Source organism: Pogoniulus pusillus, chromosome 27 (genome assembly GCF_015220805.1).
Source record: "Pogoniulus pusillus isolate bPogPus1 chromosome 27, bPogPus1.pri, whole genome shotgun sequence".
Classification (NCBI taxonomy): domain Eukaryota; kingdom Metazoa; phylum Chordata; class Aves; order Piciformes; family Lybiidae; genus Pogoniulus; species Pogoniulus pusillus.
This window is the reverse complement of record NC_087290.1, coordinates 12544803-12566403: the sequence shown is the minus strand read 5'-3', so window position 1 is coordinate 12566403 and position 21601 is coordinate 12544803. Positions and strand designations below refer to the sequence as shown.

Genomic DNA, 21601 nt, shown 5'->3' with positions numbered 1-21601 from the left:
CCACACTCCCCATGCTCCCCACACTCATGCTCCCCCTGCTGCTGTGGTTTCCAGTGACAATAACTGCTCTGTAACCTTTGGTGGCTGAACACCCCTGAGCAGACCTTTGAGGTCTTCACTGCCTGCTGTGCTTAGGGTCCTCAGTTCATTGTGAATGCTGCTGCAGGGGTGGAGGATGCTGGAGGCTGTGAGCACTACAAAGATTCAGGTAAGATCATTTTAAAAGCTCCAAACGAGAGCCTAGGTACATTGGAGCATCTGAAATCATCTCACCAGCACCCTGTCTCCAGCAGAAACTGGGGAAATGCCAACTGAGCCATGCCTGCAAATCAGCCTCCCAGTTTCTAGTAATTAGCGGATTAGAGACTTCCTGAGCCAGAAGTTGCACTGGGACCAAGGGACTTAATAGCCACGGAGAGGTTTCTCTTCTGAATGAGCTGACTCCCTCTTTGAACCCACTTATTCTGCTGGCTCACAGTTTAATTACCCTGTGCCTGAGGATTTCAGTGGGTGCCCCTTTCCTGTTGTACTGAGCACAAGGAACAGACGTTCACAGTCTCACCTTCTTCACACCATTTATCCAAAATCTCATGGCAGGTTTCTGCACCATCTGATGCTTATTAATGCCTTACTTTCTGAAGGCTCTGGACTGGGAGTCTGTTTGCTTTTCCTTAATGGTTTTATCAGTGCATGAAGAAGGTGGGGATGAGATCTGAGTAGGTTTTGAAATCTCTATCCAGAAAGTAAACAAAGACCCTCGAGTGAATTTCTGTGGTGAAGCCTTAGGATTTTAAGCTGATCTCACATTTGTGACAGAGAGGAGGAGCTGCCTCACTGAAATGTGCACTTAGCAGAAGACAGTGGAGGTGGGGAAGGTGGAGCAGTGCCTGAGCTTTCCCTGGTGTAAAGGTGAACATATGGGGCTGGAGGTTGTTCTGGTCCCCTCATGTGCCAGCAGCCCAGGTGGTGCTAGAGGAGACCTCTCAGGCTGAGAGCAAGGTGTTAGGAACTCGTGTCCACTGCAAGTGTTTGGGCTTGTGAGCTCTGCAAAGGGGAGAAGAAGCCAGCAGCAGCTGGAGCTGAGGCCAGAGGGCTGCTGCAAGAGGCTCCTCTGCTCAACTCCAGCCCTTCCCACGAGCCAAAGCCACATCTAGGAGTTAACCCAGAGCCATCTCCTGTGCAGAACTGCCCTTGGTAGTTGGCCACCCTGATCCTCAACAGTGTGCAGCAGAGAGGGGTGGCACAAATACAGCCTCACTATAAACAGGACGTGGACAGCAGAGCAGACAGAGATGGGAAAGGGCAGGGCAGGGGCCAAGTCCCATCTTCCCCAGCCCATCCAAAGGGGTGACAAATATGCTGAAACTCCTTGGAGTTCTGCTGAGGTGAGGGGGAAGAAGCAGAGAGCAGAGAGTTTGGCATCTTGATTTACTTTTAGGCACCCTCGAGCTGTCTAATTGCCTCTCTGTTCTGCAAGATTGGCATTAGCACTCTAAATTTCATAACTCTTCCCCATTTATAGAGCTCACTTCAGAGTCACAGCATTTGGAATATTGCTCTGCAGCATGAGGCTGGGCTCAGCAGAGCTGGGTGCTGGAACAGCCATTATGCTGCACTCTGCCGTGGGTGCAATTAGAGATGCAGCTTTGAAGCCAAATGTGGAAAATATGACTGCTGGGGGGGAGGAGGGGAGGAGAGAAAAAAACTCATTGCTTAGAAGCTGCTTCTGCAGAGATAAGCAGCAGGTTCTGGTGAGTTCAGCAGGGTGAAACCCAGCTTGTACCGGCTGGGTCGGTCTGTCTGTCTGGGGATGTTTCAGTGCCAGGTCTGCTGCAGTGCCTGTGGTGGGGATTGCAGCCCAGGGAAAGCCACTGGGGCCGAGGACTTCAGTGGGTGCTGCCACTTCTTTGAAGCACAGAATCAGAAGCACAGAATTAACCAGGTTGGAAACGACCTCTAGGATCAGTGAGTCCTACCTGTCACCTAACACCTTCTAATTAACTAACCCATGGCACTAAGTGCCTCATCCAGACTCCTCTTAAACATCTCCAGGGTTGGTGACTCCATCACACAGAGCTGTAGCAGTGTGAGGGGACCAAGATATGATGACCTCTCCCAGCTCTTTTCTTACTCCTGGAAGGCCAGAGAAGGCCTGTACTGGACATGGCATGAAGGCAACCATCGTGTGGCAGTGAGAAGAGGAACCAAGGTTGAGGCTGAGCTCAGTGGACAGCATTGGGAGTGGCTGCACTTTCTTGTGAGCGGTACCTTGAGGAAGCATGAGAGCTGCTGCCTGATGCCTCCCTCAAGAATCCCTCAGCTTCTCATCCTGGCACAGCTTTGGGTGCTGAAGCTGGTGGGATGGTGGCCCTGGGATGCTGTGTGCCCCCCAGAGTGCCAAATGCCACCAGGATGTCCTCCTGCACTTCTACTGAGGGAGGGAAAGGGCTGAGCTTCCCATTTGGCAGATCTGAGGGTTTCAGGACCTGCCTGGGGTCATGTGCAGAGGACAGTGATGTTTCCTCACCCTCCTCTTGCTTTGCTTGTGCTTGGAAAGCTTTTTCATTTGTTTGTCCCTTTGTTTTTCAGAGGAAGGGCAAAAGACCAAACCTCCCAAGCAGCTCAGGACCAAACCTCCTGAGCTGCTCATGATCTCTCACCGATTTTATGCCAAGATATTCTTATTTATAAAAGCAGCAGGTCAGGATTAGACTTCTTTTCACCATCAGTTCTGATGATGCTGGCAATTTCCTGAGTCCTTGTGTGGTGTTTTCAGGCTTATTGGAGTATTAGAGAAATTAGATAAGTGGTTGTGATGAAGTCTGTATCATTCATTGGTTTCTTTTCACAACCAATGATCTTCCAGAGCAAAGGAGTGATGAAAGACTTGAGTGCCTTCATTGTACTTGCAGCTTTCTGCCTGGCACAGAACCACAGGATGGCTCAGGTTGGGTGGGACCTCATAGCTCATCTGCTCCAACCTCCCCACCATGGGCAGGGACACCTCTCAGCTGCTCAAGACCTCACCCAACCTGGTCTTGACCATGCCTAGGGAGGAGGCAGCCACAACCCTTCAGCCTCTTCGCAGTGTTGGGGATTGGAACTGAGTCTGGGGCTTAGCTTCCAAGGCTAACACTTGATCAGGCCCCCATGGTTTGCCGAGGCATTTAAACCATCCCAGTGTAGTTTACATTTCAATAGAAAGGAGGCCTCCTCCGAGCAAATTTATTCCACTTGGCTTTGCACATTGATGATGAAAGAATGTGGTGAGGTTTCCCCCCCCCGCCTTTCTTTCTTTTTTGGGTCTCATTCTGAGCAGTGTCTCATTAGATTTGCTTTTTATTGCTTTTCATATCCATCATGATTTGTGTCAGCAGAATGGTTACAGAGACCGACAGCTTATTATCAGCTCTAAGTGAAGAAACAGAACGCTGAGAGTGGCTGCTAAAGAAAAAGGGGGTGTGGGGGGCAGAAGGTAGTTAACAGTGGGTGCCAGGATGGAAATGAAGCTTGGCACTTCTCACTTTCTAAATCCAAAGTAACCCCTGGCTTCATGTTGCAGAGGGAACTCGGAGCCTCTGACCACAGCTCTGTGTCTCCCTGGATGCTGTGTGTCCTGGAGTGGCACAGTGACACCCAGAGGTGCCCGGTGTGGCCGTGCAGTGACACCCAGAGGTGCCCAGCGTGCCCGGTGTGGCTGTGCAGTGATACCCAGAGGTGCCCAGCATACCTGGTGTGGCTGTGTAGTGACACCCAGAGGTGCCCGGTGTGGCTGTGCAGTGATACCCAGAGGTGCCCAGCGTGCCCGGTGTGGCTGTGTAGTGACACCCAGAGGTGCCCAGCGTGCCCGGTGTGGCTGTGCAGTGATACCCAGAGGTGCCCAGCGTGCCCGGTGTGGCTGTGTAGTGACACCCAGAGGTGCCCGGTGTGGCTGTGCAGTGACACCCAGAGGTGCCCAGCGTACCTGGTGTGGCTGCAGCTGCTGGCAGGGAAGGGGTCAGATCAAGATGTGGCCACTGCTGCAGAGCTCCTGCACCCAGATCTCAGCTGCTCCACCTGAGCTGCACTGAAGCCCCCGGTGAAAGCTTGGTGCCAGCCGGGCATTCGAAGCTCCTTTTCCAGTGCATTCGCTGTCCCCTCCTCAGTGTTCTCATCCTAATGTGTCTGTGTCTGCAAAGTAATGAGGCTCAGTTAGTTGATGGATAAAGGGGGAGTGGGAGGGAGGGCCAGGGAGGACAAATTAAAATGAATTGGGAATCTCTAAGTGAAGAGAGAAGAGGCCTGGAGGGAGCCATGATAGCTCTTTACAAATACTTAGAGGGACATCATAAAGAGGACAGGGACCAATTACTCTCGTTAGTGAAAGCTGAACAAGGAGCAGCCTTATGCTGCTGGGGGAAACCCAGACTGTGATGGAGAAGTTCATGGAATAGCAGCACAGGAGCAGCTGCCATGGGAGAGGCTTGGTCCTGCTGCAGGGAGGAAGAATGAACTGCAGCAGTACAGGCTGGGAGGTGACTGCTGGAGAGCAGCCCTGTGGAGAGCGACCTGGGAGTGCTGGTGGAGAACATTCATGGCGCAGCAATGTGCCCTCGAGGGCCAATGGGATCCTGGGGTGTATTAGGAAGAGTGTGTACCCCAGATCAAGGGAGGTCCTCCTCCACCTCTACTCTGCCCTGGTGAGACCTCATCTTGAGTACTGCCTTCAGTTTTGGGCTCCTCAGTTGAAGAGGGACAGGGATCTGCTGGAGAGGGTCCAGCAGAGGGCTACAAGGATGATTAGGGGACTGGAACACTGGAGCTGCTTGTGTTTTGAAACCGTGGTGCCTGTCCACTGTCCTCTCTCCTCCTGTTCCTGCTGCTGGCACAGCCAAGTGAACCTTTTGCCCAGCAGTGGCAGCTGCTCTGCTTCTCTTCTCCCTGCAGCGAGCCCCCAGCAGCCGATGCCTATTTGGAGATAGCTGCAAACAGCTCCGGGGAGACCAGACCACGCCACAGACCCTGCTTTGCAGCTGTGAGCTCCGGACTGGAGACATCACCAGGCTTGCCTGAGGCAGGTAAGGTCAGCTGAGAGCACAACCCCAGTGTCCCCCAGCCCAGCAGATGTTTCGCTGCTGCCCAGCTGGCTTTGCTGAAGCCATAGGTCCCTGTGGAGCACAGCCAAGTGGTGCCTGTAGGAGCCCTGCTGCTGCTGGACCTCCGTGGGGTTGAATATGCTCTTGACACCTTTGAAAAGCAACCCGTAGAGACACTTGCCTGGCTGACAGCTGAGCAACTAACCTGTGCCAGCACCGCCTAGAGTTTCCTTTACAGTATCACAGTATTATTAGGATTGGAAGAGACCTCACAGATCATCAAGTCCAAGCCTTCACCACAGAGCTCAAGGCCAGACCATGGCACCAAGTGCCACGTCCAGTCCTGCCTTGAACAGCTCCAGGGACGGCGACTCCACCACCTCCCCGGGCAGCCCATTCCAGTGTCCAATGACTCTCTCAGTGAAGAACTTTCTCCTCACCTCCAGCCTAAATTTCCCCTGGCACAGCCTGAGGCTGTCTTCTTGTTCTGGTGCTGGCCACCTGAGAGAAGAGAGCAACCTCCCCCTGGCCACAACCACCCTTCAGGTAGTTGTAGACAGCAATAAGGTCTCCCCTGAGCCTCCTCCTCTCCAGGCTAACCAATCCCAGCTCCCTCAGCCTCTCCTCATAGGGCTGTGCTCAAGGCCTCTCCCCAGCCTCATCGCCCTTCTCTGGACACGCTCAAGCATCTCAATGTCCCTCCTAAACTGGGGGGCCCAGAACTGAACACAGTACTCAAGGTGAGGTCTAACCAGTGCAGAGTACAGGGGCAGAATGACCTCCCTGCTCCTGCTGACCACACCATTCCTGATGCAGGCCAGGATGCCACTGGCTCTCTTGGCCACCTGGGCACACTGCTGGCTCATGTTCAGGCAGGTATCAATCAGCACCCCCAGATCCCTCTCTGTCTGGCTGCTCTCCAGCCACTCCAACCCCAGCCTGTATCTCTGCATGGGGTTGTTGTGGCCAAAGTGCAGCACTCTCAACCTGCCAAGCATCATTACCTGCCGAGGCCACCAAGCAGGCAGCTGCTCACATTTCAGTGGCCTCGACTGGAGAACCTGCTACAACTCAGACAAGGGGAAAATGCAAACATCTGGCCAGACTCCAGATGTTTTATCAGTACATTAGAGAGAATTTCTTGCTGGCTTTCCTCTGTACCTGGTGAGCCCTACTCAACCATGGAGGGTTTTTTCCTGGCCTCTGTTACATCCCCATGATCTGAGGTGACACATTACCTGCCAACCTATGGGTTGTTGCTTCTGCTCCTTCTGCTCATCTACTCCCTCACTGAAATGAAGTGACAAGGGGAGAAAACTTGGGAGGAATCAGGGTGGGAATCCTGGGGAGTGTACTAGCATTTGGTGGTCTGGGCACAAGAGTCACTCAGAAAATGAAAAGGAGGTGATATTCTGAGGTGATAAGACATTAAACTATGAAACTTGAATTTGGGCCAGATCCAGCCTCAATTTTTCTTCTTATTTTTTTTTAGCCATAGCTCATGAGAAGCTTGAGCCCATGCCAGTACCACGTGGAGCCCCTGCCAGCATCAAGTGAAGACTCTGGGTATGGCAAAAGAGAGAGAGAATTAAATGGTGCTGGAGCTGAACTCCTGATGAACTGAGAAATGCAGCCACAGGTCTAAGGACAGAGAAGGTGACCACATAGTTGAAACAAAAAGGCAGGGGAGGCTGCTTTCACATGTGTCGACTGAGGTGGTTGTAGCCATCCCTGTTGGTGAGGGTCACCTGGTGGGGAGGAGGAGGAGGCCGTGGCACGGCCTGGCCACTGCCTCTTGTTAATGAGTTTACCCTGGCCAGCTCCTGCTGTCACTCACAAACATGATGGACAGAGGCCAAACTCCCCCAGCCAGCCTCCCTCCTGCAGGGCTGAATGACACAGTCCTAAGCACACAGAGGGCCTGGGGCAGCAGGTGCCAGGCAGTGGCAGTATCTTGTTCAATATCGTTGTTGATGATCTGGACAAGAGGATTGAGTCCATCATCAGTAAGTTTGCAGATGACACCAAGCTAGGAGCAGGAGTTCATCTGTTGGAGGGTAGGAGAGCTCTGCAGAGGGACCTAGATAGCCTGGGTGGGCAGAGCCCAATGGGATGAAATTGAACAAGGCCAAGTGCAGGGTTCTGTACTTCGGCCACAACAACCCCAAGCAGCACTACAGGCTGGGGACAGAGTGGCTGAGAGCAGCCAGAAAGAGAGGGACCTGGGGATGCTGGTAGAGAGTAGCTGAAGATGAGCCAGCAGTGTGCCCAGGTGGCCAAAAAGGCAAATGGCATCCTGGCCTGGATCAGGAACAGTGTGGCCAGCAGGACCAGGGAGGACATTCTGCCCCTGGACTCAGCACTGCTCAGGTCACACCTTGAGTGCTGTGTCCAGTTCTGGGCTCCTCAATTCAAGGGAGATGTTGAGGTGCTGGAACATATCCAGAGAAGGGCAACGAAGCTGGGGAGGGGCCTGGAGCACAGCCCTGTGAGGAGAGGCTGAGGGAGCTGGGGGTGTGCAGCCTGCAGAAGAGGAGGCTCAGGGCAGACCTCACTGCTGTCTACAACTACCTGAAGGGAGGCTGTAGCCAGGTGGGGTTGGTCTCTTCTGCCGGGCAACCAGCAACAGAACAAGGGGACACAGCCTCAAGTTGTGCCAGGGGAGGTCTAGGCTGGATATTAGGAGGAAGTTGTTGGCAGAGAGAGTGATTGGCATTGGAATGGGCTGCCCAGGGAGGTGGTGGAGTCACCGTCCCTGGAGGTGTTGAAGCCAAGCCTGGCTGGGGCACTTAGTGCCATGGTCTGGTTGACTGGCTAGGGCTGGATGCTAGGTTGGCCTGGATGAGCTTGGAGGTCTCTTCCGACCTGGTTGATTCTATGACTCTAAGAGCCTTGGCTTCCTTCGTGGAAGAGCAATGTGCCCAAAGGTGTGCTGAGCCCTTCCATGCCACCACAGGCAGGGGAGCAGCCCAGGCTCCAGAGGCACAGCTCCATCCCATCATGGGTCTGGGTTGGAAGCACAGCTTCATGCTTCCCCCTTCTGCAGGGCAGAGTTGGGATGAAAAGCAGGTCCCTGCTTCAGAGCACATCTGGAAACAGCTGGCTTCATCACCTCAGCAGGAGAAGAGCTGATTCTATGACTGAGTGATGCCCATGGCCCAGGAGATGCACTGGGGCTGGCCAGGCTCCCAGCTCCCAGCCGAGGTACCCCTACTTGGTTTGTTTTGATTCATTCAGCTCCACAATGGCCCAGGAGTGGGCAGGAGGTGGTTTCCCTGCTGGATTGCTCTCTTTGGTGGCCTTTCCTGAAGGTCCAGAATTCATCAGGGCCATTGAGTGCCAAGGGAAGACAGAACCCAAAGGGGGAAGGCAGGAAAACAGCATTTAAGGAGGGAATGTAGAGCGATGCCACCTCTGTCTGCCCAGTTAAGAGAGATTTTTATGCAGCTTTTTGGCATTTACAAATCCTTTGTGAAAAGGTCACCCTGCACTTGGAATCTTATTAGTACAGAAGAATGGCCCAGAAAATGTCACATCTCTTTAGGGTGGCATTTACACAGCAGCAGTGACTCAGCACACAGCTGTTTGGGCAGGATGGCTGGCGCCAGCCCGGGCACTGCCAGCCTGTGCTGGGGTAAGTGGCTCTGAGTAGGGGAGCTCAAGTGTCACATAGAGATGACTCTGTCACTGCCACCATGGTGAGGACAAGGGGATGGCTGCTGGGGGACAAAATGGTGATGGCTGGGGTCTGGAGAGCTGTGGCTGCAGCACTGGGGTGAGGCAGCTGTGGCCCCCTTGTGCCCTTTGTCCCCTCATCCAGAGCAGTCAGTGGGCAAACAGAGGTGTGGGGACAGGAGGTTGGCCAGCTTGGGCACTTGTGAGGGTGCAGAGAGAGCGAGCTTTGTCACAGCTCAGGGACCCACAAGGATGCAGAGAGAGCCCCATGGCAGACTGGGGACTTGTGAGGGTGCAGAGAGAGCCTTGTGACAGCTCAGGGACCCACAAGGATGCAGAGAGAGCCCCATGACTGGATGATCTTGGAGGTCTCTTCCAACCTGGTTGATTCTATGATTCTATGACAGGCTGGGTACCCACAAGGGTGCAGAAAGAGCTTTTTGACAGTTGGGGGACCTATGAGGGTGCAGAGAAAGCTCCACGACAGCTTCAAGGGTGCAGAGAGAGCCCCATGACAATTCAGGGCCCCATGAGGGTGCAGAGAGAGCTCCATGCCAGCTTGGAGGCCCACAGGAGCCCAGTGACAGCTCGGGGACCCACAAGAGTGCAGAGAGGTGTGGCAGGAGCTGCCAGGGTGGGCACATCCGTGAGCAGTGGGGGTGGGATGCATGTGAGGGTAAATCTGTGAGCCAAGGGCAGCCGCAGCAGCTGCCCAGCATGTGCAGTGGCAGCACCAGTGCTGAGGAGCAGACACGGCAGGAAAAGGCTCCGATCCCTCAGTGATTTAGCTCCTGCTATGTGAAGCACTCACCCTGGATGCCCTCTTGCCTGACCAGAGGTGCAGAGCTCCTTCAGAAGCAATCTCCTGTTAATTGCTGCAGAAAGCAGCTAATTCCATGAGGATGGGAGCGGTGCAGTGTAACGAACGCCTGCCCGGGGAAATTAAAGTCATCAGTGCTAAGGCAAACACGTTTGAGAACGAGCAGGGGAAGGAGGGGAAAACCCCACCCCGACCCCCTCGTGTAGATAAGGGCTTTTAAGCCACCGGGGGCATTCTCTGAGCAGGTTTGAAGCATGCAGGACGAATGCAATTTGCTCATCAGCAATAGGAGTTGTACCCTCTGCTGAAAGCTGCCTGGTGCCAGAAACCACAAAAGCCATTTCTAACAGAGGTCTTGGGACTGCTAAACCCTACTGTGGCTCCCTGACCCTCTTCCTAAGCTGAGACACTTCACCATCACCTCTCAACCAGGACAGGAGTGCTTACAGCATTTGTAAAGCAGAAGCTTTTCAGCCTTTCTCTTGTAACCCCCAACCCGAACCTTCACTGTAACCTAACCCAAAGCAGAGGCAACCCCCTCTGGACCAAAAAAAGCACCAAGAGCTCCCACCCCTGCCAGCCACACCAGCACCAAACCCCTTTCAGACTTGGCCACACGAAGTTTTTCAGCCCTCTTGTTCCTACAAACGGCTTTCAGTTTACCCTGCCCCAGACTTGCCAGCCCCATGCCCAGGGGCTGCCTCCCACCCCACACTCTCTGCGTGGGGATGCTCCGACCCTCAGCAGTCCTGCTGCTCCCTCCAGCCCTCTCCCGATGTTTACACATCCCTCACCTTCTGTGTTCCTCCTCTCCCGAAGTCCCTTTGTCATTTGCTGCTGGTGAGAGGTCACCACAGCCCCGGCCCCGGCTGCAGCACTGATTTATTACTGCAGGACCTGCACAGCTCTATAAAAAGCCATTTCTGCTTTGCTGGCTGGCACTGACAATTACAGATAGTTGAGCATTTTTCTCACAATCTTTAGTTTGCAGCTTTTTTCTTCCTGGGCAGCTCTAGGAGTTACCAAAATGCAGGTGAGCTTCTAGGTCTGGAAGGAAAACTTCTCTTTGCCCAGACACCCTTGGCTGCAGCCCTCTGGAGAGGGGGAAAACCCCAGCAGCTCCTGGCCCTTTTTTGGCTGTAGGGATTCATCCCTTCCTAAGAACTGAGTAATCTGGGTTCTGCTGGCTCACCTTTGGGCAGCAAGGCCAGGAGGGCTTGCCTGTGCTCAGGAGGGGCTGCCCTGCTGGTCCCAGCACTGACCAATGGTGACCACATCCTGGCTGTGTGGAGCTGAGGGTGCAGAGCACAGCTCCATGCTTGGGCTAAGCAGTTTCTCACCTGGAACCAGCCTTGACCCCAGGTGGAGGAGGAGCTGTGGTCTCCATCACACTTCAGGCACAGGATCTGTGGGCTGTGAGGAGGTGAAGCAGTCCCTGGGGTGCGCGGGTGAGGCTCCTGGCACAGGGGAGCTGCTGCTGGCATCGCTGAGCCAGGGCCACGCTGCTCACACTCCTCCAGGCTGCAAGAAGGCAGAGGGCAGGGTGAGAAATGCAAGAGCAATGCTTTTTTTTTTTTTTTCCCCTGGAAAATCACTGTAAAAGAAAGTTTGTTCCTCATGTGCAGCTTAACTTTGTATTTCAGACTTTAATCTACAGCTTTTAGTTACGCTGGCAGCCAGCTCAGGAACTGGAAGCAGCTGAACTTTTCAGACATGAAGATCCCAGATTCACAAGCAGAGATTAGAGGTTTAGGGGTTCATTCTCAATTCTCCTTGATTTGATATGGGGAAAGAACTTGAAAGGGAGAGAGGAAAGAAAAAAAGAGGACCTTTTCCAACTCCTTTGCTTGTTAGAGACATTCAGGGAGCCTCACATCCGTGTCTGAGGACCTGTAGGTATTTATAGTTACTTCAGATTTAGTCTCAGCATAGGCACACACTCCTGCTTAATTCCTGCTCTTCAGGTTGTCTGAAAAGGAGCCTTTTCCCTTCCCCTGTCACTGAGGGATGAAGGCTGCTGGAAGCTGTTTGATCTCACAAGGCTCCTGGTGCTGGACCAAGAAGTCATTCCCTGGCAGATGTTGCCACTGGGTACATGGAGGGTGTCAGGTGGACACAGACTGACCCTGTCCCACTGTGAGGAGGTGCCATTGCCACAGCTCAGTGCTGGTATGGTTTTTTTCATACCTCCACACATGTATGAGCAGCTCTGATCCTCTGTGAGAGGAATTCTCCGTGGGAGTTGCTGTTGCCCCCTTTTATTCCTTTAAATTCCTTTTGTGGCTGATGTTGGGGGAATTTCCCTGTGGTTCCTGTCCTGTTCCCAGCAGTGGCTGCTGAGTGTGGAAGGGAGAGCCCAAAACTGCAGAGCTTCCTCCTTTCCAGCTCAGTTTGCTGAATTTGCATCAGCTGCAGCTCCTGTGGGAACAGCCCAGCCTGAAGAGGTCACCTCCATGGAGGACCCTGGGGCTTCAGACCATTGCTTGCTGCCCCTCATGTCCTTCCTGATGCCGTGGACAGGAGTGTGGGTCAGCACTGAGAGCACTGCTGCACGGCAGCTCTCTTCTAGTGTGCCCTGGAGGTGACTCCTTTCCCCTTTAATAGCTTTTGGCAGGCCTGAGGTATTTATTTTAGCCAAGGAGTGGAAAGACTTATGAGCACATTGGCCATCCAGCAGCTCCTGTCAAGTCCCTGCCTTTCTGATGCTCTGGCTCAGGCTGCCCTGACGTAGCTCTGAGCATACCCAATCAATCAAATCAAAACTTCACACCAGATTCAATCCCCTCCATTTCAGTAGCTTGCACAGTGAAATGCTGTGCTGGATGTGACATGTCACAGGCTGGCCCTGAAAGGCACTGCCTCACTCAGCCTCCTCTAACCCACTGCAGCTCTGTCGTTGTCCTCTGCTCTTCAGAGGAGCCAAGTGGATGTGTAAGGGCTTGGGGTGGGTTTAATAACATATGGCAAGGGTGAGTGGTTTCCAGGATACACCTCCTCTGGCTGCAGAAGGCTCCCAGGAGCCATCATTTCTTTCCTTTCCTGTGGGATTTCAGATTCCCATTGTCCTGTCCCACCTTGAGACCTGAACACTGGCTTTATACTGGGGTACAGACTGAGCCTGAGTGCTGCTTCAAACACAAACCCTCTTCCTTAGCTGCTCAGGCACTGCTGTCCCCCCCTAGGCAGACCAAATCCTGTAGGCTCCTGGCAGTCATCTCATCTCGAGTACTGCCTTCAGTCTTGGGCTCCCCAGTTGAGGAGGGACAGGGATCTGCAGGAGAGAGTTCAGCAGAGGACTATGAGGATGATTAGGGGACTGGAGCACTGCCTGATGTGGAGAGGCTGAGGGACCTGGGGCTGCTCAGTCTGGAGAAGAGAAGATTGAGAGGGGATCTAATAAATGTTCATAACTGTCTGAGGGCTGGGAGTCAGGAGGGGGGGACAGGCTCTGCTCACTGCTCCCTGGGATAGCACAAGGAGCAGTGGATGGAAGCTGCAGCACAGGAGGTTCCACCTCAACACAAGGGGGAACTTCTTTCCTGGAAGGGTCCCAGAGCACTGGCACAGGCTGCCCAGAGAGGTTGTGGAGTCTCCTTCTGTGGAGCCTTTCCAGGCCTGTCTGGATGTGTTCCTGTGTGACCTGAGCTAGATTGTGTGATCCTGCTGTGGCAGGGGGGGTTGGACTTGGTGGTCTCTTTGGGTCCCTTCCAACCCCTACACCCTCTGATCCTGTGATCTCCACGGCCAGCCCCTCACCAGGGAGACTTTGATGGCAACACAGCTGCACTGCAAACCAAACCACTCTCAGCCCAAGCCCGGAGCTGTGTTTGCCTCTTTAGACAGGTGCATTCCACTTCCACCACAGCCTCAGAGCCTGCACAGCACATTACTCCTCCAAGCTGTTTTTAATTGAGGTTGGTTTTGTAGTGCAGCTGCACGTGGGGTAGATGATAGATGGGAATGGCAGGCAATGCCCTCAAGCCAGCTCTTTAAAAGCAGAGAGAGCTTCATAAACGTGCTTCATAAATGGCAATATTTTCTGATTTCATAGCACAACAAGAACAAATCACCAGCTTCTCCCTGAGATAGATTAGTTCCCTGTAGACAATACATTGATCCTAACAGATTTCCATCTATTTTCAGGACTTCCAAAGAACAGCCACTGCCATTCAATTACCATGCTTCATTAAACAGCTTAAACCCTGCCTACTGCATGCTTTTAGCCAAGAAAAAGGTGGGGGGAGGGGGGAAGAAAGTGTTAAGCCACTTTGGTTGTGCCACAGATGGTAGGGTATGCTTAGGGAAAGCTGGCAGAGCCAGCCTGTGGCTGCACAGAACTGCTCTCACTCTCTGCTGCTGCCAGCCTCTGAAGGGACACTGCCACATTCCATGTCCTTGGGCACCCAGTGCCTGTCCTGCCCAGCTCACCTCATTGCAGGTGTAAATAAACTGCCAGGGATTTACACTATTTAGCTATTCTGCATCTCTTCCCCTTATTGATGATCTCCTTTATGGCTGTGCAGAGGAGCGGCTGGGGAATGAACTGAAATCACAGCTGGTATCTCACTGAACCTCTGCTTCACAGGCTCACAGGATGTCAGGGGTTGGAAGGGACCTAAAGAGATCATAGAGTCCACCCCCCCTGCCACAGCAGGATCACACAATCTAGCTCAGGTCACACAGGAACACATCCAGACAGGCCTGGAAAGGCTCCACAGAAGGAGACTCCACAACCTCTCTGGGCAGCCTGTGCCAGTGCTCTGGGACCCTTCCAGGAAAGAAGTTCCCCTTGTGTTGAGGTGGAACCTCCTGTGCTGCAGCTTCCATCCATTGCTCCTTGTCCTATCCCAGGGAGCAAGTGAGCAGAGCCTGTCCCCCCTCCTGACCCCCAGCCCTCAGATAGTTATAAACGTTTCTTAAGCCCCTTCTCAGTCTTTTCTTATCTAAACAGCCCCAGGTCCCTCAGCCTCTTCTCATCAGGCAGTGCTCCAGTCCCCTAATCATCCTCATAGCCCTCTGTTGGACCTTCTCCAGCAGATCCCTGTCCTTCTTCAACTGGAGAGCCCCAAAACTGAAGGCAGTACTCAAGATGAGGCCTCACCAGGACAGAGTAGAGGTGGAGGAGAACCTCCTACTGGACACACTCTTCTTAATTCACCCCAGGATCCCACTGGCCCTCTTGGCCACAAGGGCACATTGCTGTGCCATGGACAACCTGTTTTATCTGAAAAAAAGAGAAAACTGAGACACAACAAACAAACAAACAAACACACCTTCTGCATCCAGCTCCAGAGCCTGAGCTGAAGGTCACCCACACCTCTGTCCTGTCTAAGGGTTGTTGGTTTGTGCAGTTGGAAGGTCCCTCATGAGCTATGCAAGTGATGGGCAGTGACAGCTCGTGTGTCTGTGCCTGCATACACATCCCCCCCACCCATCTGAACACCATGCCAAAGAAATTATGTTTCACATCACTCCTGGTGTCATCTTTGATTAATTTGCATCTCTTTTCTCATTATGGCTCATCCCTCATTTCAAAGGTGTCCTTCAGACAGGACACTGGGAGAGGGCTGAGAAGTGAGAACCAGCAAGGAACAGCCCAGAGGCAGGGGCCAGCAGGAGAGGCTGCCAGGCAGTCACACCTCTGCTGGTGTCCCCACATTGCTGCTTCCCACCTGTGACTGTCCCCTCAGCCAGTCAGCATGGAGCTGCTGCACCCCAGTGGGCACAGATTCCACCTGGCACCTGATTGATCAGAGCAAAGAGGAATGCACACATCTGTGGGAGCAGCACTGGGGCACGGGACAGGATGGAGCCACACTCTGCAGCAGCACAAGCACCCGTGGGCAGCCACCTGTCTCCTCCTGCCCTGTGCCCAAAGCTGCCTGAGTGCCTCCGTGTCTGAAGGTTAGGTACAGTCCAGGCAGCAGCACCAAAGTGGCAATAAAGCAGCCAGAGCTCCTGAGCTCTTCCAGCACGTGGCAAACGAGCAGAGTTCTGTACAAAAAGGTTGGGCCAAGCTTGATGATTATCAGAAGGAAGAGAGAGAACAATGCCCAACTCCTCCTGGGCCAGGCTGCCTTGCAGCAGCACCTACCAGCTGCTAATTAAACCCAGCTCTGAGCACTCCTGCTGACAGGGAGCCAGCAACAGGAACCAGGCAGGACATCTGCTGTGGAATCTGTGACAGTGACCATGGCAAAAGCTGCCCAAGCCTCACAGTGAGCTGAAGTGACTGCTCCCACCTGCCTTTTGTCCCCACAAATGTCACTGCAGTGTAGGAGAGAAACCAACACGTGCAGGAGGCTTCCCAAGAGGACTGGCTGAAAGCAGCATCCTCCTTTTCTCTTCAGAGCCTGCCCTCTGTCTGTCTGGTCAAAAAGGCATTTTGCAATTAAAATTCTCCCCACAAGTGACCCAATCTCCCCCAAAATGGCCCAATCTCTCCAGCTGGTGGGAATCAAACCCCAGCAGCATTGTGGTGGCTCAAGAAACCAGCCCTTGCCTTGCTGGGAGCAGAGTGTGTGATTGTAGGGTGCTGCAACAGCTCCTTCTGTGCCTAAGGCAGAACGAAATTCACCAGGGGATGTTTTGTCCCATGAGAGATTAGCTTCAGAAACACTGAGCCAGGAAAGGCTCCTCTTCCACTACCCTGCCAGTTGTTAAACAGCTGGGAAATGCAGCTCCTTGCCTCCAGCCAGTGAGTGGATAAAAACAACATTCTGCCTCCACCTCCCCTGACATTCCTCCCTTTTCCCATGGAAATATTCCATTTCAATTAACTTTGCTTTGTTTGTTACCACCCTCCCTTCCTGGTGTTGTTTTCCTGGCACTTCTTTTCGTGCTACTGAAGTTTCTTTTCTCCCTACGCAGTTGTCTTTCACTTTCTGCGACTGCCAAGGGCCACAACGTGTGGAAGGAGGGCTGGGGAGTGGAGAGGAAAGAGATAAGGAGGAAAAGAGAGGAAAGATGTGGTGAGGAACAGTTGAAGGGGGGAGAGCAGCTCAGCTGGGCACCTCCCTAAAAACAAAGAACTTCTGTGCTGCTGCAGGGGCAGCCCCTGCTGCCCTCTCTTCCTGGCCTGTGGTCCAAGAAGGACCTCACCTCCCTGCTGCTCCTTCCAGCCACTGCTCTGCCTTAAGAACTTTCCCCCAGAGAACAGACTGAGCAGAAATGAGCAACTTCTGGTTTCTAAGCCAATCTCAAGCTACTTTTACCAGCAGCTGTGCCGAGGAAGACGAGCAGGCAGCTGCTGGGTGCTGCTGGCTCAGCGAGCTCCTGAGGCTCAGGAGCATCACAGCAAAGCAAGCATCCAGGCAAAGGAGGCTTCTGCTGCCTGCCTTTCCCTGCTGTATTTCAGTGCCTGCATTTGCATTTACAACCCAATGAAAAATTTATGGCTGCTAAACTTCTCCTGTATGTCATAATTAAACACAAACAATCATTTCCAAATAGCTGTTTACCATATTGCCTGTTCAATTGTGCAATTAATCTCAATGACTCTTTCTCCTTGTAAAGGGAGAGAGAGGGGCGGGGATGCCGCAGCCTGCCGGCGGAGGATGAGGAGTCCCTCCGGCAGGCTCGGGAGAGCGCCGCTTACCTGCCTCGTAAATAGATCGGGGGCCCTGTCAGCTTCAAACAGATGCCTTGTTCTGCTGCTAACTATTTGTTCTCAGCAGAGCCTCCGAGAGAGATTGATAGCCCCAGCGCTGCTCAGACATTCATCTGGGCGCAGGGAGAGAGGGAAGCAGGCAGCTGCCGCGGTGCTGCCAAGGGAAGGCAGCGAAGGGGAAAGGCATCTGGGGGGTCCTAGGTGGTGGGAGGTTGTCCATGAGCCAGCAGTGTGCACTCCTGGCCTGGAGGGCCAGTGCCATTCTGGGGTGTATTAGAAGGGCTGTGGTTAGTAGGTGGAGAGAGGTTCTCCTGCCTCTCTACTCTGCCCTGGAGTGCTGTGTCCAGTTCTGGGACCCCCCAGATCAAGAGGGACATAGAACTGCTTGAGAGAGTCCAGTGCAAAGCCACAAAGATGCTGAAGGGAATGGAACATCTCTGTTACAAGGAGAGCTTGACGGAACTGGGGCTGTGCTGCTTGGAGAAGAGGACACTGAAAGGAGACCTCATCAATGGTTATCAATATGTAAAGGTGAGTGCCAGGAGGCTGGAGCCAGGCTCTGCTGGGTGATGCCCAGTGACAGCACAAGGGGCACTGGGTGGAAGCTGAGGCATAGGAAGTTTCATTTAAACATGAGGAGGAGTTTTTCCCTGTGAGGTGACAGAACCCTGGAACAGGCTGCCTCTCTGGAGGTACTCAAGGCCTGCCTAGATGTGCTCCTGTGTGGTCTGGTACAGGAGATCCTGCTCTAGCAGGGGGGTTGAACTGGATGAGCTTTCAAGGTCCCTTCCAGCCCCTGACATTCTATGATTTTATGATCTGAGACCCAAGGAGAGGCACACATAAGCTGGTCCCCAGTCCGGGCTCTGGGAGGGGCTCCCCTCACCACAACCAGCTCCAGTGTTAGGTGGTTGAGCAGAGCTGCTGGCAAAGCTCCAGCAGCAGAAAGCTGCCTTGGCATGAAGAGGATTGCCTCCTGCAAAGGACCTGTCTCTGGGCACACCTTTTCACCAACACAAGTGGGCTGCTGCTGGCAGAGCCCAGGGTAAGCAGTGAGGAAGGGTTCTGCTGCCAGAGCAAGCCAGGAGTGTCACCTGTGCAAACAGGGGGTGCTGCTGGTGCAAACTGGGGCACTGCCACTCACCACTCACTGAGAAGCTGGTCCACACCGGGTCAGTGGCACCACAAGAGGAGTTCTGCTTCCTTTCAAGCACAGAAGATGAAAGAGTGACCTGCAGATGAGTGCTGGTTGGCGGCTGGCTCCAGGTGGAACAGCACTGTCCTGAGAACGAGGTGAGTAAAAGACTTAATGGAGCTCAGCAGGCACAACAAATAACAGTTGTCCCTTTGCATTACCAACGACACTCAGCGAGCTCTCTCCGGGCCCCTGCTCTCCCGAATGCTCCACCAGGAAGCTCTTTGTAAATAGGATGTCTCACTTAATGTCCTCTCCCAGCCATCACATTAATCACTCTTTAAGAATGCATGGGCTCGGGGAAGGAGGGCTGCAGTGGGTGTGAGGGAGGCATCCTTCTCCTTTTAGCTCTGTGTTGGCTTCCCCCCACCTGCCCCCTGCAATTTCTCCATGGTGGAAACTCAGACCCCATAACCCCATCTGCTGTGGATGCCCGTGGAGATGCCACTCAGCAGGGCAGCCACCACAGGTGCAGGAGAGCTGTGCCCCAGTTCACACCCAGGGCACCAGCTCTGCACAGCTTCACCTCGAGGGGCTGCAGCAAAGGGCCACGAGTGGCTGTACAGAGGGGAGCTTTTCACGGGGCTCCTGAGCTCAGCAGCCTCTGTGAGCAGGTGCAGAGGATGCTGAAGGGTGCTTGACAACTCAAGAGGCTGCTAATTGGCTACGAAGGATTTCTCATCCAGATCGTGGCTTTGTATTCTCCCCAGGCTGGTGCTGGTGGCTGAAGCTGTTTTCACCCAGAGACCCACATGAAGTGGAGTGGAGTGGCTGGCTCCTAGCAGCCTGGTTTGTGCAACCTCCCATCACTGCTTCTGCAGAGAGGGAAACGTCTGGCAGTCCAACTGCAGGAGAATGAACCACCCTTGGCAGGCTCTGCCAGCAGGGTCAGATGGGTTCCACGCAGCAGGCGAGCTGGGGATGCTTGCAGCCAGCAGATTTCAGCTCTCTGGGCTGTCAGCTTTCACAGGCACCAAACTCCCTAATGAAATCAGCCTCTTCAGAAGCTTTGAGTTTTGCATATGGTAATCTGGGTGCTAGCACCAGCAGTGCCATACTCACAGTTGTTTATTTTCAGGGTGTTTACTCAGTCCTGGCTGTAAACACGTTTTCACAAGTCCAAAGCAATGCAGGAAAACCACTAAAAATATTTGTGTTGTGAACATTTCCCCTTCTACAGCCCATGTAAGGAGTCAAAAACAATGTCTGAGGGAAATAAAAACTGCACTAAAGGGCCTCACGGCCCTGCAGGAGCTGCAAAGGGCTCAGGTTTGTAGCAGAGAAGTCACCAAGCAGGTGTTTGCCAGGGAGGGACACCGAGCCCCTGGCTCAGAGCCCTGTGGGTGTGCACTGCTGGCAGCTCCAGCAGGAAGGGGGCACAGCACAGGGGGGTCCCCTTGCCTCTGGTCAGGGAAAGGTTCTAGCACAAGGAAGGGCTTCTACAAGCACAGAAGCAGGGAGCAGGTTCTCCTGACTGCTGAACAACATCCCAGCCACATGAGCTGTGGCAATCAGCCACGATGGGCACCCACCAGCTGCCGAGGGAGGACGTGGGACAGTGTAATGGAGGGGCAGTTAATTAATGCAAGATGATATTTTCCCCAAATTAATATTGGTTATTCACTTTGATATTCAGGAGTCTCCCTCCCCCACCCCCTGACCACTGACTTTAGTAAGAATGGTTTCTTTGCATGGTCATGGAAACACTATACAGATAATAACCTGGGATCCAGAAGGAACTAGCAAAACATAACCACATTAAGTGAACTGGGAGAGAAGGTTCCTGAGGTCAATACACTGCTTGAAGTTCATTGTACTGCTGGCCCACTAGAGGGACTCAAGGCAACTCTCTCCTGCTTATGGCAGATGGCAATCAGTGAATTACAAGAGGCTTTAAGTATTTACTCACAAAATATCTCCTGACTCGTGGGGCTGGCTGCAGTTTCAGACAGTACCCAAATGCTGCCAGGGAATTCTGCTACTGTCTTGTCAGCTGCTGAGGCTTCTGATTCTTCCCAGGCGCCACAGGATGCTGAGGAAGGAGGCAGATGACCTCTGACCTTATCCTGGCTCTTCTGGATGATCTGTGAACCTCCAGGCCTTCCCATCTTGGCAGGAGACTTCCAGGTGCAAGCAGGATGTCTTGCCATGGACAGTCTCAGCACGGATGTCACACTGGCTATGCAGGCTGATTGTGTGGAGGCATTTGGAGCCTCTTCCTGCTGAACCTGAGGCAGTGGAGCTTGCAGGCGGTTCAGGAGAGCTAATTTACAGCTTAGCTAAGCATAATGCTGCAGAAGGCAACAGCAGAGTCACTGCCATAAACAGAGAGCGACAGCAGCAGGTAAGCAAGCACAAATACAATGGCAGAGCACATTGTGTTACCTGCTCAGCTCTTTTTATCAATGCAGCCCAAGAGTAATAGACCTTTGGACACAGAATAGCCAATCAGTTATCCAAGCTTGACCATATTAGGCAAAGACATAGGCCTGCTTTACACAAATTTGGGAAAAACACAGGCCTTGCAGGAGGCAGGCACAAGCTAAGGGTGTGTACCTTGTTTGCCACAGCATGTAAACAGCAGAAAAACAAGTCTGGGCAAGCCAGAGGCCTCAGACTCAGTGGCTCCAGGTTCTTTGTCCTCTTTCCTCTGGTTGCTTCTCCCCAAAACAGAATGAGGGTGTGCTAGATTGAAGCTGGCTAGAATATTTTGGTGAGAAGAATTATAGGCTGTGAAAAGAAAACAGTGGGGATGTCTACTCCACTCACAGGCTTGCTGAGATGTATAAGAATAAGAACATTAATACAGATAAGGGAGTTGCTCTCTGTCTCCTGGGGCTGCATGAACTTCTGTCTCCAACCTGCCTGACTAATCCATCTGCTTCCTACCCCCCCTGGCTGACCCTCCAAACTTACCTTGAATATAAGGCAAGATGTGGGGTAAGGTAGTGGGGTGAGGAGAAGGTGGAAGAGTGGTTGGGGGCCCCTCCTGGCAGGGCTGCTGTGTTTCTGTATTACTTTTTAACTTGTCTATTTCTGTACACAACTGTAGATACTGTAAATACCTGCTTGTATCTTGTGCTTCATTCATTCCATTCCCAGAGGCTCAGTATAGTCTGGATGATTTTCTTAAGTGTGGGGGGCAGGTAACACCCAAACCATCACGGAGGGAGAGCAGAAAAACATGCCTGGGCAAGCCATGTATAAGCCTCTTTTGGCCTATTCAA

General features: G+C 53.1%; 1 long non-coding RNA gene across 2 annotated transcripts; it reads right to left on the bottom strand.

The window, feature by feature from the left end:
* Nucleotides 1-3666: 3666 nt before the first annotated feature.
* Nucleotides 3667-20791, bottom strand: LOC135187405 (uncharacterized). 2 transcript variants are annotated; one of them, XR_010307333.1, is made up of 5 exons: nt 20284-20791; nt 18324-18461; nt 10911-11091; nt 9562-9679; nt 3667-4170 (listed from the first exon to the last, which is right to left on the bottom strand). It is a non-coding gene; the product is annotated as an uncharacterized LOC135187405 (long non-coding RNA). The 2 variants fall into 2 exon arrangements; XR_010307334.1 differs by having other exon boundaries at nt 18331-18461.
* Between the last annotated feature and the right edge of the window lie 810 nt (nt 20792-21601).